This window comes from Toxotes jaculatrix, chromosome 18 (assembly GCF_017976425.1).
Source record: "Toxotes jaculatrix isolate fToxJac2 chromosome 18, fToxJac2.pri, whole genome shotgun sequence".
Lineage (NCBI taxonomy): Eukaryota > Metazoa > Chordata > Actinopteri > Toxotidae > Toxotes > Toxotes jaculatrix.
In genome coordinates this window covers 14,331,010-14,346,244 of record NC_054411.1, presented here as the reverse complement: position 1 = coordinate 14,346,244, position 15,235 = coordinate 14,331,010, and the positions used below count along the sequence as shown (strand labels likewise).

Genomic DNA, 15,235 nt, shown 5'->3' with positions numbered 1-15,235 from the left:
TTGCACACGCACTGAAATGTTTGCATGTATAAAAGCAAATGTGTGTAACCAGTTACATGCAATAGTATCTTGGTTGGAGCTGCATAAACACGTCTTGGTGTTGGATAAACTGCTAAACCCTCTGCTGAGATTTTTTTTTCAGACTCACAGCAACAATATCTCTCCTGTGCTGTTTTTTTTCCTCTGTATTTTCACGTCTTTCTGTTTCTCCCAGTCTTTCCGTGACTCCGTCTCTGTCCTTTTCTGTCAGTACTGTTGCTTTATATGTGCATGGGTGCGTTTTCTGAAAGCGTTTCCTGCGATGTCTGTTTGTGAGTGGTAACATCAACCAGGAAAAAGCTGCATTTGCACCAAGCATCTGCAAAGTTTCGTACATGTTATTATGTTTTGGGGGTGTTTTTAAGTGTTTTTGTTATTTCTTCTTTTGTGATGTGGCAGCGCTTTTATTCATGCTTTGAACAGCTTTAAGTCTGGATTGTACTGTACCGATCCAAGTAATTAGGAATTACATTATGTTATTACACTGAAAGCAGATATCTGACCTATTGTTCATCATAAATCAATAGTGGACAACCTCCAAAAATCAATTAAGTAATATCTGAAGTGCCTCTAAATGGACAACTGCAGAGAAAGTACACTGCTAAATACACAAGTTATTATATATTGAGATTAGAACATTGCCAACTATAGTAAAAAGCTTTTTTTAAGCTGCCTTTGGAATTTTAAAACAGATATTAATAACTCCCTTATCTAATGTCATCTAATCTGAGTCCACTATTTGGCCCTTCCCAGCTCGAAACCAGCCTCTCATTGTGAACATCACGTCTCCCCTTCCTCCTCACCTGTGAGGGCTGTTAAAAGTTGAGGTTAAGCATCTGCTCATCATTCTTAACCTTCATTTTGCCAGCCCTTTATCTCCCTCTAATAATCCCTGCTGTCTTCTGGGCTTAGCGAGCTATGTCACTGCTCTGTATACCTCCATATCCATCATTTTTCACCATTACTTTTCCACCCTTTTGCCTCCCACCTCTTCTTATATTGTTAACCTGCTTCTCTTTTCTTTCTCCTGCTCTCATTTTGTTCGGACCCTGCGTCTCTCTCTCTCTCTATCATTGTGAGAGAAAAGTCTGCATCTTCAATTCTCTAGCCAGCTATCCATTTTTTTTTTGTTCCTTTCTATCAAAGTAGCCCCCATCCACCCCCCTAACCTACCTCACCCCTTCTTTTAATCGTTCCCTTGTCTCTTTCTCACTCCTCCTGGTCTAAATTGATGAAAGTGTTCACACAGGTATTCCCAAGACTCAACAACATTCTCGCCCTAACACGCACACACACACACTGTCCTACCGTTGCCTTCACACCCCTGCTGACATCATGGCCAGCAGTGTTTCTCTCAGTGAATCCATTAGCACCAACAACAGCGTCACCATCACACACACACACACACACATGCATGCACAGACATAAACAATAAATGCAAAACCACACGGCTAGACATTTAAACACACAAAAACAAACACTCAAGCCCAGACAGCACCAACGTTTCACAGCTTTTAACACTTGCCTACAGCTAGTGTTGACCTCCTTGTCCCACATGTAAAGGAATAAGCTGAAACTAAAGTAACATAGCATGAAACATGGAGCAAATAATGCAAGCCACACTGAGCTAGCGCACTGCTAACAAAAGCCACGTAATTGTCTATTCTCTCTTTTCCCATTAGTATAGAACCAAAGCTGAATTTTCTTCTTCTGGCTGATGACTGCTTTTGTTGAGAAACTCAGGCAAGCCACAGAATCAATAAAGTATCCTTTAAAAAAGACTGAGAAATTAGTTTCCTCATTAAGTTTCACTGTTTATGAGCTGAAAGATCTTAATGTTCAAAGCTTCTACAAGTTTGTACAAAAAATTCAGGTTGGTTTATTTCCTCTAAATGCACAACATTTGGACCACCAGCCATTCAAACAAGCTCAACTACTCGCCTCTTCTTCCACTTTTTACTGTGTGTTAATTGATTTGGAATATTAGTGTTTATCAGACTTTATGTATTTGTTGTCCTAACAAGCTCACTCCATGCACCTGTGGGAATTTATGTGGTTTTATATGTTTTTTTATTGTGTGTCTGAATGCAGTACTCCTGGTTTGTCATTATGTTTAACGCCACAATAAAAGAAGAAATGTGGATAATTAAGTATTATAGGTTTGTACTGCACACTCATTCAGACTGGTTTACAATGATAAGCTACACCTTGACAGGATTTGCAGCGTAGCTGTTCAACCAGCAAGCCAAAGCAAAACCAAATTATGAAAATAGATAGATATAGAACTGCCCGTCCTTATTGCCTGAAATGATTCCCATGGCTTCGTGGCCTTTAGAGCCCAGAGCTGAGTCGGGTCCCAGGACAGTCTTTGACCATTATTGTTCCAGCCTGCGATGATTAGCCATTAGGCTCCTGCGCCGTGACAAGCCATTGAGGCCTCACTTCCCCCGCTCTAATTTTAACAAGGGATGAAAAAGAAGAGAAAGATGAGAAGAAGAGGGAGGAAAAAAAGAGGGATTAGCAAGGAGAGGAAGCACTTTCCCTCCCCCTTTCTCTCAGGTCCCCAACTAACACTTGTCCAAACATAAAGCGTTTTATCCTCCACTGTGCCCTTCCTTAATATCTCACACTTCAAAACGTTCAAGTCCTCTCAGTGTGTGTGTGTGTGTGTGTGTGTGTGTGTGTGTGTATGTGTGTGTGTGTGTCTATACACACACCCCATGCCAGTTTCTTTCACTTTCTCTCTTTCTTCCTCTCTCTCCTTCTGTCTCTACGGGGTTAGAGGACTTAGCGGCTCTCAGAGAGCTGTTGATTTAGCATTATGTGTGTTAATGCAGGGGGCCAGGACGAGAGGAGTGCTGACTCCAGTACACTTTAAATCCACCACATGCCAATAGATAGGATGACACCTGGACCTCTAGCTGGGACGCTCTGATGAATAAATTAAGTAGCCCTCATCTCTACATTGATCCAAATGAACCTGCACTCTGTGTGTGTGTGTGTGTGTGCGTGTGTGTGTGTGTGCATACACTCTTCCCAGGCGATTTTTTTCATACATTGATTGCCGGGTTAGAAGGGCTCAATAGAGGTATGGCAGCTGTGATAGCATCTTTAAGGCAATTAGCCCTGGGTGCAAGGGGACATGCGCGCGCGCACACACACACACACACACACACACACACACACACACAAAATGCACACACATCCATCCTTTTTCCAACCAGCTTCAGATTTACCGCCTGAATACGCTTTAAAAATCATATAATCCTTCCCCTTAAAATTACAACATTTGAATATCTCCACATCTGACTTAAAGGAGCTGGTGTTGTTAAAAGGTCAAGTGTTGACAACAAGGGCCTGGGATTAAAGTAAAGGAGTATTCCACTTTTTTAGCATTGCAATATAAAGTTGGAGGACTCACAAATGACAGAAAAGGAATGTCAAAATCAATCACTAGAGGCTGAAATACCACTGTATCTTTCACAATGCAAAATGCAACTGAGGGTTACTTTTTTGAAGGAAAGGGCCGAGAAGTACTCACCATGACAAGTAAACTGTAAACTGTAAAGTAAAATAAAAAAAAAATCTAAACTGTGAAATCAGACTGAAGAGGTATACACTACCCTACATGCTAGTCAGTGGCTGGAAGTGGAGCCAACAGAGGGTAGTACCATGGACAGCTCCCCTGTCTCTGACTCCCTGAGCAGCATGGGAGCTGGGAGCTGTTCATGGAACTCGCTTTCAGGATCAGGACCATGGAGAGCTCCACAGCATGAAGTCTGACTTTACCCTCTTTGTTATTTGACCTGACCACTTAAGGCCCCGATGTCTGGGGTAGTTGTAGCAATGTCTTACTATTATTATTATCATTAATTTATACTTAAGTGGCCACATTAAAAAATGTATTACTTTACTTTTACTTAGGTTTTAATATAACAAATGACTGACACATCGAAAAACACACAAGAACAGAAGGAGGAGCTCTTAAATTGAGGCACAGTTTCTTCCTGAACATGTACACACAGTCCTTGGACTCAACCCATCAGTGTGTGTAAAAAGCTTGTGAACTCCTGCAAACCTGTTTGGCAGATGTTGAAGCTGTGACCTCTGAACTGAATGTGAAAGTGGACCTTTGCAAGATAACACGTTTGAAAATGTCATCTGTCGCCTCAGCCCCTTCCGGGGTTTTTCCTGACAGAGAAGATGTTCCTCAGATCGAAAACACAGTGGCCCAACACCTAAAATGGACAGCTCCGCTTCCTCCTTCAATCTCTGTGTTTTTAATGGAGAGACTGGAGACGTGTATATCATCCCATTCAGTGCGTTTGGCTCACTTTTTTTATCTCAGCACAATGAGCCTAAATACAGCCCTAAAAATAGAAGCCACCTCCAAAATGGCACCAAAACTGTTTGAGATCCACAATCGCTGTCTGAGTGCAGGAAAAAGGAAAAAAAAAAAGAGTCAGATACATGAAAGAGGATGAGTGAATGGTGTGAAGTGAATACCTGGATTCAGAGGAAAATGAAGAAAGACAGGGAAGAAAAAAGATAAAAAGGAACACAAAAGGTGTGTTGAACAAATGGCCTATTTCTACCTGAAGTGTAACACACCTCCCTCTCTTGTATTCTCTCTATCTTTCTGGTTTTCCAAAACGTTTACTCATCTTTCCTCTCTCCTCTGTGTCAGCTAGTGATACTGTGAGCTGCTGTTCTGACTTCATGCTGTGCTGTTTGCATGAATTACACACACTCTGTGCATGTGTGTGTGTGTGTGTGTCTGTCATGGGGGGAAACAAGCTATTTGATTTGCTGCTGCGGTGGTGAAAAACAACCTAATAATCATGCAGTCATTGTTAATTCATGTGTGTGTGATTACAATGTCAATAAAAGACTCAAGAGTAAGTTGACAATTGTGTGTATATATATGCGTGTGATGACAAAGCCAATTGCTCCTCACTCCTTGTTGATGCAGTACTGTGTGCCTCTGTGTGTGGGATGACGTAACGCAACCTACATTTGCTTCCTTCCTATGTGTGTCTGTATTTGTGTGTATGCGTGTATTTTATAGCCTCCGAGAGATACTATTCAATGTGTCATCACAATGACTCAAGCAGATGCACTGTACTTGAGCGTGTGTGTGTGTGAGTGTACGTATTTTTCTATGGACAGATTCTTCAGAACCATCACTGTGAGGACATTTTGGCTGGTCCTCACAATTTCAGAGAGCTGTTTGAGGGTTAAGAGTTGGTTTTAGGGTTCAGGGTAGGATTAAGTTTAGGTTTGGTTTATGGTAGGTAAGCCATTTTGCTCTGTGTACAGTATGTGTATATGTTTGTGTGAGTGTGTGTGTGTCCTGAGGTGCGTCCACAGGCTGGCACTGACCTACTGTACTAGATGACTAAATAACCACATGTCTCAGGACCTGCTTATGTCTGTTCCATAAGATAAACTGGATATTACTGACTCTGTGCTTTCATTTTCTCTATTTCACTCTGTATGTTTTATTTATTTATTTTTAAATTAGTAACTCTGTGCCGATTTTAGCTCATTGTTTCAGTTTGTTGGTGCATACTGGTTGTGTCCCTCCTGCTCTGATTGGCCCCTTCCATAAAAAGCCATGAGCAACAAAACAAGCTGATTATATATATTATATATATTATTTAACTTTGGAAAGCTCCACAGGATATTATACAACTGTTTTTACATGCTGAGTAGTGTCTCATCAACAGAAATACATTACTGCATAATGAGCCCTACTGTACAAACATTTATGTAAGAAACTTTTTTGCACAGTAACATTTTGCCAGAATTTCAGAGGGGAAAACTGGGCACATCCTCAACATACCAGCTAGTGAGGTTTTTATACAGTTTTCTGCTGCAGCACCAATCCCTTATTCAGGCTGCAGCAGACATTTCTTTTGTCAGTAAAAAGGAAAACAATTCTGTCCAAGCACAGCATTAAAAAAAATAAATACCAAGACACAGGTTAAAAAACACATTTGCACTTATTTTGCCTTGTACTGTAGCGGCCGCTGTCAAACGTAGCTGGTTGCTGCTGTCTGCCAGAGGCTGCTTTAATCTCCCTCAAACAAAAACAGAATATCATTCCTTCCTCTATCTGATTTCCAGCTCTTGCTTTCATGTCTGCCGCCTTCTGCGTGGTACCTGTTTTGGTTTCTCTCATTTCCTTCAAATTCTCTAACTAGATTCATCTCTGCCCCTCTCTCTCTCTCTCTCTCTGTGTGACAAAACGGGCCGCCCAGTAACCAGGGGAAACGCTACGTGACGTCACACACACCCTCACAGAGGCTTAGTCAGACAACGCAGCAGCAACCTAAATCCTCACACACACACACACACACACACACACACACACACACACACACACACACACACACACACACACACACACACACACACACACACACACACAGACACACATAAGCACACTCACATACACACAACCGAAAAGAGTGAGAGAGATTAGGAACCCCAAGTATTCATAAGAAGGTTTTTTTTCTTTCATTCACCCATTCACACTCATACTGACACATACACACTCACACTCCTTCAAGTAATTGTATTCAGAACGACGAGTCAGCAGAATAGTCTAAGCTGGCATGCGGGGTTATGTGGAGGCTGACGCGCGCGCACACACGCACTCACAGGCCACAGCACTGCGGCTTCTTTTGCCATCTTACTCACTTTCTCTGACTAACTCCTCTTTCCACTGCTGTGTGCCCTCTCACACCGAGCACAGCCAGAGAGAGGTGTGGTCATCCCTCCATCATCTCTCTCTCTCTCTCTTTTTGCTCTGGGGACTGAACCAAGAGCTGCGGCTGTGTAATTCTACGAAAGGACCATTATTCCCCTTTAAAGGAGAGGTGATGGTGGTGAACAATTGTATATCTGAGCTGTAAAACTCTTATTATAGCTCATTTATTCACACCTTCAAACACATACAGATAAAGTAACCCACACATGGACCTTTACTCCTTTTATTTCGGTAGCTGTTTAGCATTTTAGTGGCTTTGCCTGTTTAAATGCTGCACATTACAGAGCATTACATTTTTTACACTTTTCTCTGCCTCTGTTTCTTCCTCCCTACCTTTCACTCTGTCTATGTTCCTCTGCCCCTCTTTCTTACCCTAAAAGATGTATTATTCCTCCACATGAGAGCACTAAACGGTTTAACTTGCTGGGTGGAGACTGTACTTGTGCCTTTCTGAAAACATGATCTCAGACTGCCTGCGCTGAGCATGCACCTGAAGTGGACAGACCTTTACAACCAAAAAAAGAAAGCCACATGGCACAAGGCAAAAAAAAAAAAAAAAATCTGCCCAAAAAATGATCTGCAATCAAACCTGTTTTTCCTGATCTGTTGGCTCATTAAGCGACATAATATCCTTAACAGTGTGGAAGTACAGCCTGTACAAGAAATACTGATGATTGATGTTGCTGTTTACTTGGGTTACGCAACATGTAAATGAAGCATGAATACTTAGAATGGCTGAAGTTAGAGCTTTGCTCTTTAGGGTGCATTCAGACATAGACACAAAGCAACAGGATAGTATAGTTGGGCGCAAAGGTACAACACTGCATCAAGATCATAGAAAGATCTGAGAAAAGTTTATCTTTATGCAAACTTCTACGGTCCACTTACAAGTTCTACAACTTGTGTGAGAAACATCTCAGACAAAACAATTCTGTTTTTGTTGATTCCCATGGGAGATAAATATACAGCAGAAATCAACTGTCTAATCACCCAATCAGTGCTTAAAGTGCTAATTAGGACTGCAGCTTCCCTCTCTCTGTATCAGTATGTCTCTATGGTCAAACACTCACATTTTGCTGCCACGTACTGTGTGTGCTCTTTTGTGACAGTAGTGTCAAAGTCCACCTGACACATGATAGGCAGGTAAAGAAAAAGATGCAGGAAGAAGATGCAATTATTGGAAAACTTCAAGTTCAGTAGGTTTGTACAGTCTGAAAAGGGAAATCACCATCAATCAGTGGATTTGTCTATATGAAGCAGCAAAACAGGTTCAATAAACCAATCAGAATTCAGTGTACTGATCCACTGCCTGTTAGTTTCCAAGTCCATTCAATACATTATTCGGAAAATCTCAGGAAGACCAATTTTTATCCTGAACCACAGTGTAATAGAAAACACAATTTGAAAACAGGCATTTAAAGGGCAATTACAACCAATGGTGGCAAGCACTCTTTTTTTTAAATCTTCCCACATCCCCATTCTGGGTCCTGACCCTCCATTTGAACAGCACAGTGCAACGAGACACCACTTGAAGGGGTTAAAGGCCTGCACTAATCACTGCTTGATGTGGGTTCAAATCCCAAACCAATCTCTTTCAAATAAAGACGGATAGTTGATTGAGATGAATGTTGCCACTAACACGCACACGCAAACACAAACACACACACACACACACACACACACACACACACACACACACACTGAGTCAGAGAAGAGGTGAGGGGTGGGAGAGATAACGAGAAGAGGGTAAGAGTGTTAATGGCTGTCTCCAACAGCCAACAGATTTCCCTTGTTTATGCATGCGCAAAACACACACACACACACCGACACACACAAGCATACACAGGCCAGCTTGATGAAACTGCACATGATGAATGGATGAGTGGACTGGCGCTACACCTCGTCTTGCTCTGTCTCTTTATGTCATACACACCTGTCTGTCAGAGCGAGAGATGGAGAGCAGCAGTGACAGAAGACAAAAGAAAGGACATGAGCGATGGAGGTGAGCGGAAAATGAAAAGATAGAAATAGAGAGAGTGATAGTGTTTGAGCCAAGAGGGCAGCTCTTTGTCTTCCTAATGGAGCCATTACCTAAGGGTGTGTGACCCCTTGGGGTCAATCTCACACAAGTGCACACACACACTTACACACAAAGGACAATATAGATTATGGTATGAGCAGCACTGCCAAGAGCTGAAGGACAGGCTACGACACTGTGTAATCTGTATTTTATTACCAGAGTTTTACTCACTGATGCTTCCTGCCACTCTCTTTCTCTCCCTCTCTCTCTCTCTCTCTCTCTCTCTCTTTCTCGCTTCAGTCCTCCCCCCTTGTGGCCCTCCTCCACCTTTCTCTGACTCTTTTCGTTCAGCCTGCCTCACTCATTCTTTGGTTAGACAGAGTTAATCAAAAAAAAAAAAGATTGTGGTTACATTCCTGAAATAATGAAAAGACTGATTAAGACGGTCCCATTTTAATGGTGTTAAACTAAAATTAAAATTCTGTTTCTGCACTCCTGTTGCTATTGGCTCTACCTGCCCATCTCTTTTCTTCTCATTTTATGCATTTACTCCTATTACTCCCCCCAAGTCACCCCTTATCCCACTTACACCCCTCTCCCGCTCTCATCCTTTTGCTCTACACTTCCATATCCTAATTCTCTTTCTCTCTTTTGCCAACCATCCTCTCTTGCTGTCTCCTCCTCACTTTCCCTCTACCTAATTTAAAATGAAAGTGACCTTTTTGTGCAAAGAGGTGTTGCAAGAGTATGTACACATGTGTACACACACACACACACATAGTAATGACACCCTGAAAAGATGTCTGGGAGAAAGCATGCGCTCTCTCGCTCATTATTATGCCACTCTCTCTGTGTGTTTGTGTGTGTATGTGTGTGTGTGTGTGTGTGTGTGTGTGTGTGTGTGTGTGTGTGTGTGTGTGTGCGCGTGTTTGTCTACCTCTACATAACATGAAACGTAATTCCATATGTCCTTGGGAACATTCCAGTTGCTCTGTGTCTGCTTCAGGCAAATTACCTATTCAGCAGTATCACACATTAACTACAAAAGATGTGTGAGTGTGTGCTGTCTAGTGCAATAACAATTCAATCTGAACACTATAATGTACGCAAAGGTGTAGGACACTGAATTTCCTAATCTGAATACTATACACAAAATATGACTACAGGGGTTTTAGGTCTGACTTGTACCAGAGAGAGAGAGAGAGAGAGAGAGAGAGAGAGAGAGAGAGAGAGAGAGAGAGAGAGAGAGAGAGAGAGAGAGAGAGAGAAAGCAAATGTACAGAAAAAGGCCTGCCACTCTACGTGTCTCTTTTACTGTCAGCACTGTGAGAAGGTGTAGTTGAAGAAAATAAAAACCCCAGAGAGGAGGATCAATTACTCGGTGTACAAGACCGGAGAGATGTTTTCATATTAGAATGATAAAGTGTTTGCCCGGAGTACTTCAATATAAGCAGAGAGAGAGAGAGAGGGAGAAAAACAGAGAGAGAGAGAGAGAGAGAGAGAGAGAGAGAGAGAGAGAGAGAGAGAGAGAGAGAGACGGATGCAGAGAGAGGAGGAAAGAGAGGGAGAAAGATGAGAGAAGAAAGAGACAGATGACGTGTGAGGGCAGTTCACCAATTTACCTCAGTGGATGTGTGTAGAAGTCTATTGTTTTTGTCTTTATATGTGTGTGTGTGTGTGTGTGTGTGTTTGAGTGCCACACAGGAGATTTTGAGTGTCTGAGAGTGAACTGAGTTGAATTAAGTTGTAAATTGGAAGGGTGTGATTGTGCCTGGCGCTGTGAGACTCCTGTTATCCTTCAGCTGCATCATCTCCAGCAGCCTCGATCAGAGATACCACGAGGAACAATGACGGGCCGAATTCTATTGTGTCCACGTACCGTCAATACGAGAGACATGAAGAGGGAGAAGAGGGATGGAGAGACAGAAGTGGCCGAGGAGAGGGAGGGAGCAGGAGATGCGGTGAAAAGAGTGAAAGAACGAAAGAGAGGAGGAGTGCGAGGGGGAGCCTCACAGCGCTGAGTGACTTCAATAGCCTTTCCTCCCTCCCTGGGCCCATCGCTGCCTCTCAATTAAATTCTAATCAATGGGAAAGCCTCATTATCCCCACTGCCTGCAATGCTGTTGAATTGATCTCTGTCCCTGTGGTACGGCCATACAATGCAAAATTTTAAAGCTTTGGTCAAGAGGACCAGTGTTAGTGGACGCAGGATATCTAACATTGGCTGATGAGATGAGATGTTAAGTACAAGCCTGTCATGGCTTTATAAAGAAATGAATTTAATTGCATAGAAAATGTCATAGTGCAGGTGGTGCAACCTGGTTGAACAGAGTCCGCCACAAAATAAGAGTCAACAAACCAAAAGTGGAAGGTGTGACAGACAGCTATGTGTTCATAGTGATTCGTATAGTTTCCTACAAACTACCTACTTATAACCTACTTATAAAAACTTTATTGGATATGTTCATATACTGTTTGCCCTTCATTTGATGTTGTATGAAAGACTGGACATCACACTTCTGCCCTCTGCCATTTTCCACTTTTGGCCGTGAGAACATGTCATATCTTTCTTTTGTTACAAGAAATGATATATATTAATGAATTTCCCTCCTCGTCATTGAAAAATTACAGGATTTGATATTTGTCCAATATCTGGAAAACTACTGAAATGATTTGTTTTACCGTTTGGGGCTGATGTTAACTAGTTATGGTCTGATTTTTGTAAAGGTTGAAGAAAATCCATGGGATATAGCTTCCTAAAACTTTCTATTGAAAGATTATCAGTAGATCCAAAACTATAACTGAAAACATCAATTAAATTGAGCCACTGAAAGATAAATAGAAGAACAGCATTTATTAAATTTTATCACTTATTGATTGGAAGTTAAAGGAAAAGTATGCAACTCCATATTCCTTTTAAATACAATTTTAATTATTCAACTAACAATGTTATTGATGAACTCCGTTATATTTCTATATATCTTTCACTCCATAAGGTCTTATTTCGCTCTTATGTATTTCTTTTAAAGTTTGTGGGTGATGGGCTGCTGCTGTCATATTACACGACTTCAAGGTAATCAAATCTTTGGAATCATGTAAAAATAGTCCAAACAGTGTAGGGTGTTTTTGAACGACTGTTTTTAATTGACTCGAATATCTGTCTGATCCAAAATGAATTCACGCTGCTCTGTGGTAGAAGTACAGTGCAGAAGAGGTTTGTTGTTGCAGGCAGCACATGCCGGTTGTCAGCTGCAGCCTGGTGTTTCAATAGAAAGTCTGGTGATGGCACACGCACATATGTGCACACACAAACTATAATAGATGTGAGGAAGAGTTAAAGGAGAAAGATATGGGTACTTTCAGACAGAGACAAGGACAGAGGTGTCCAGGGGGGAGGCCTGTTTAGAATGCACCTGCCGATGACCCCTAAGGAGCAGACAGATGATTCGCCGCAGGGACAGGAACGCCTGACAGCTCACACACCCTCACACACACCGGCAACTCACACGCCGCATCTGAAAAAATATGTGACTGCAAGCTGAGTTGGAACCTTGAAAACAATTTACCAGCTTCAACATGCACACACCCACGCACAAACTCTGCTTCTGTCTTCGAGAGACGCACACACTCACACAGAAAGTGGCTGTAAAATGCTGCAGCAGGCAGAAATAGGGAAAGAAAGCACAAAGCAGGGGTGAGAATGAGGAGAGAGATGTCATCCAATAATAAATGTTCAGGCCCCGTTTTTCTTTTTCTTAATTTATTCATTTATTCAGTTATTATAGTCTTGTTGAGGAGAAGAAAGGAGGAGGGAGGAAACAAGGGAAGGTAGAGAGGGTGGACTGTGATCCCATTAGGCCAGTTTATCGCCACACACCCTGCAGCCATCACCAAAAAAAAAAAAAAAAAAAACACAAAAAAAGTTTCATCAGCTCTTCTAAATGCATTCTGAGGACCACTATTCTTGAAGGAGAATTATTACACTAAGTTTTACAGCAAATCATTTAATTCTCATTTGCGACAATTACTGGTTCACGAGATAAAGAGGTAACAGAAAACAATTTCTGTTGTTGTGATTGCGCTGGAGAACCTGCTCAGATTATCTGTCAGTTGCTGACAGGTACAAACGTTGCTAATTAAGTGTAGAGAAAGTCTCCAGCTGGAATGGGTGTCTCCTACTTGTGTTTGTCTTTAGCAAAGTCATGGAGTTATTATATGAATAAATGACAAAGTTCTTCATTGTTATGATTGTGTGGTTGAGCTTTAATCTCTTTTGTCTCCATTTCCAGCATAAAACAAAGACTATGGAGGGCTCAAGTAAACAGAAACAAGACTCTACTCAGCAGAAAAAAGGAGTACACACTGTCTTCTACAAAGTCTTTGTAGAAGACAGTGAAAGCTGTGTGCTTTCTTCTGGCTGTGGCAATATCATAGACAACATAGCACTCAGGCACTCACAAATTCACACATGAGCACACGCGCACAACTGAAACACCAGGGGAAAAAACAGCACTGGTCATTTGCTCAAACATTTAGAACAACTTATGTTTGTATTTCCCTGACAAGTGACTTCTTGCATTTATGCAAACAGTTTCATTCCTTTCAAATTCAGTAGCAATGGGAGAAGACTGAAAGCATGTGACACAGGAGACCACAGTTTGCATGCCACCTTCTGATGTGGTTAAACATTTGTGTAACCACGATGGTTGTTTTCCTAACCTTACCCAAGTGGATCGCAATCCCAAAGGTAGAAGTTCAGAAAACACACATCATTTTTAGTCATTTTAATAATAAATATTAAGTAACACATTTTGCTGGTGCATGAGGAAACACACCTATGCATATTAAAACGAATTAAAACTTTTTTTCGTTTAGTTTGGATTTTTTTCATACTGCATCACAATTATTTTTAAAATGTCTTCTTTTAAAATGTCTTATTTTTAAAAAGTTCAGTGTACAATAAATAAAGGCTATCTAGTTGCATGCATGTTAACGGTGCTGGCGTTTTCTCTTATCTGCTTTATTTACCTTAGTTTTCTACACCAGTAAAGATGTAACTGAGTGTTTGAGGCAAATCTCGCCCTTGGAGAAATGCACTGAGTGAAGGTAGCCGAATACACAGAGATGAATGAACTACAGCACTGAATCAGTAGCTGCTTTTACTGTTAGGCTATAAGATCCTGCACACACACACACACAACACACATGCATTGAGTAGACTGCTAAATGAATAGCTTCAGCTGGCCTTGGTCTGCAGTGACAGCACTGCAAAGCCATCATTTATGTGTGTGTTTGCAGACAGTAATAAATTACAGCCACTATACTGCTGGGAGACCATAGTTAAATGAGAGAGCTTTTAGTCTTCATCAATAGCTAACTGTGCTTAACATTGTGCGTGTGTGTGTGTCATGGTGAGCGGTTGCACGTAGTGTGTGGCCTCAGAACCTGTGATTTGAGTTGTAACATACGAAGGCATATGTTAGCAGTAAAATAATTTCTCGCTGCTGTAGTTTGTGTGTGCATGTGTGTGTGAGAGAGTGTATGTCTCCCTCCCTCTCTCTCGCTCTCTGTCAAGGCATATTTCTCAGTGGGTGTGCACTAACAATGCCCTATCCTCCTTGTCAAGGTTGGACTGAACTAACATCTCAAACACACACACAATCAGACATACAAAAAAAAAAAATCTTTTCACGTTGCAGCAACACGCTCACGGCAACACACAAACACACGTAAGAACTCACCTCGTCATGACTCCTCATCAGTCCTCTAAATGTGCTATTGAAAAGTCAGTGATGTCGATTAATTCAAACCCTTTAACAAACCTCTGTCTCTATTCATTCAGGAGCTTTAGTATTCGAGCACAGAAAGCCAGGGTCGGCCAGGCAGAGCGTGGGTTTACTGCAGTGAGGAGAATAAAGGATCACTTCTCTCAAGGACAGCTTACCTAAGCTATCACAAAGTGGTGGTTTACCTGGAGACGGTGTTGGGAGGAAGTTCATGGCAAGGACAAGGAGTTGGTTTGTTGGGAAGTTGTGTAAAAAGTTCTCTGTAATGGGAGGCTGTGATATGGTTAATGCCTTGTTCAGTTTAGGCAATTACACTGCCTGAAAGATGATGTCAGCACACTTAAGGTTAAAGAAAGTTTAGAAGTTTAATTATTAAAAAGGGGCATGAGAAAACACACTCTTCCATCATCACACTACAGTCAAACATCAGTGTGATTCCTGGGGAAACTAGTGTCTTTAAAAAAAAAAAAAAAAAATCCCTCACAAACACGTAGGATGTGTAGGTTAAATCACGCTCCTACAGCCCCATGTAAAGGTTTCACTGCCGCTAGCTGCTGTGGCTCTGCGTGAAATGCGACTGCAACCCCTGCTCTGTATCTTTAAATAACAGGAGAC

The 15,235-nt window shown here is 41.6% G+C and overlaps 1 protein-coding gene across 1 annotated transcript in view; it reads right to left on the bottom strand.

The window, feature by feature from the left end:
• The window catches only part of grin2aa (glutamate receptor, ionotropic, N-methyl D-aspartate 2A, a), a 115,321-nt gene that overhangs the window by 86,509 nt on the left and 13,577 nt on the right, over positions 1-15,235 (bottom strand). The window lies entirely within an intron of this gene.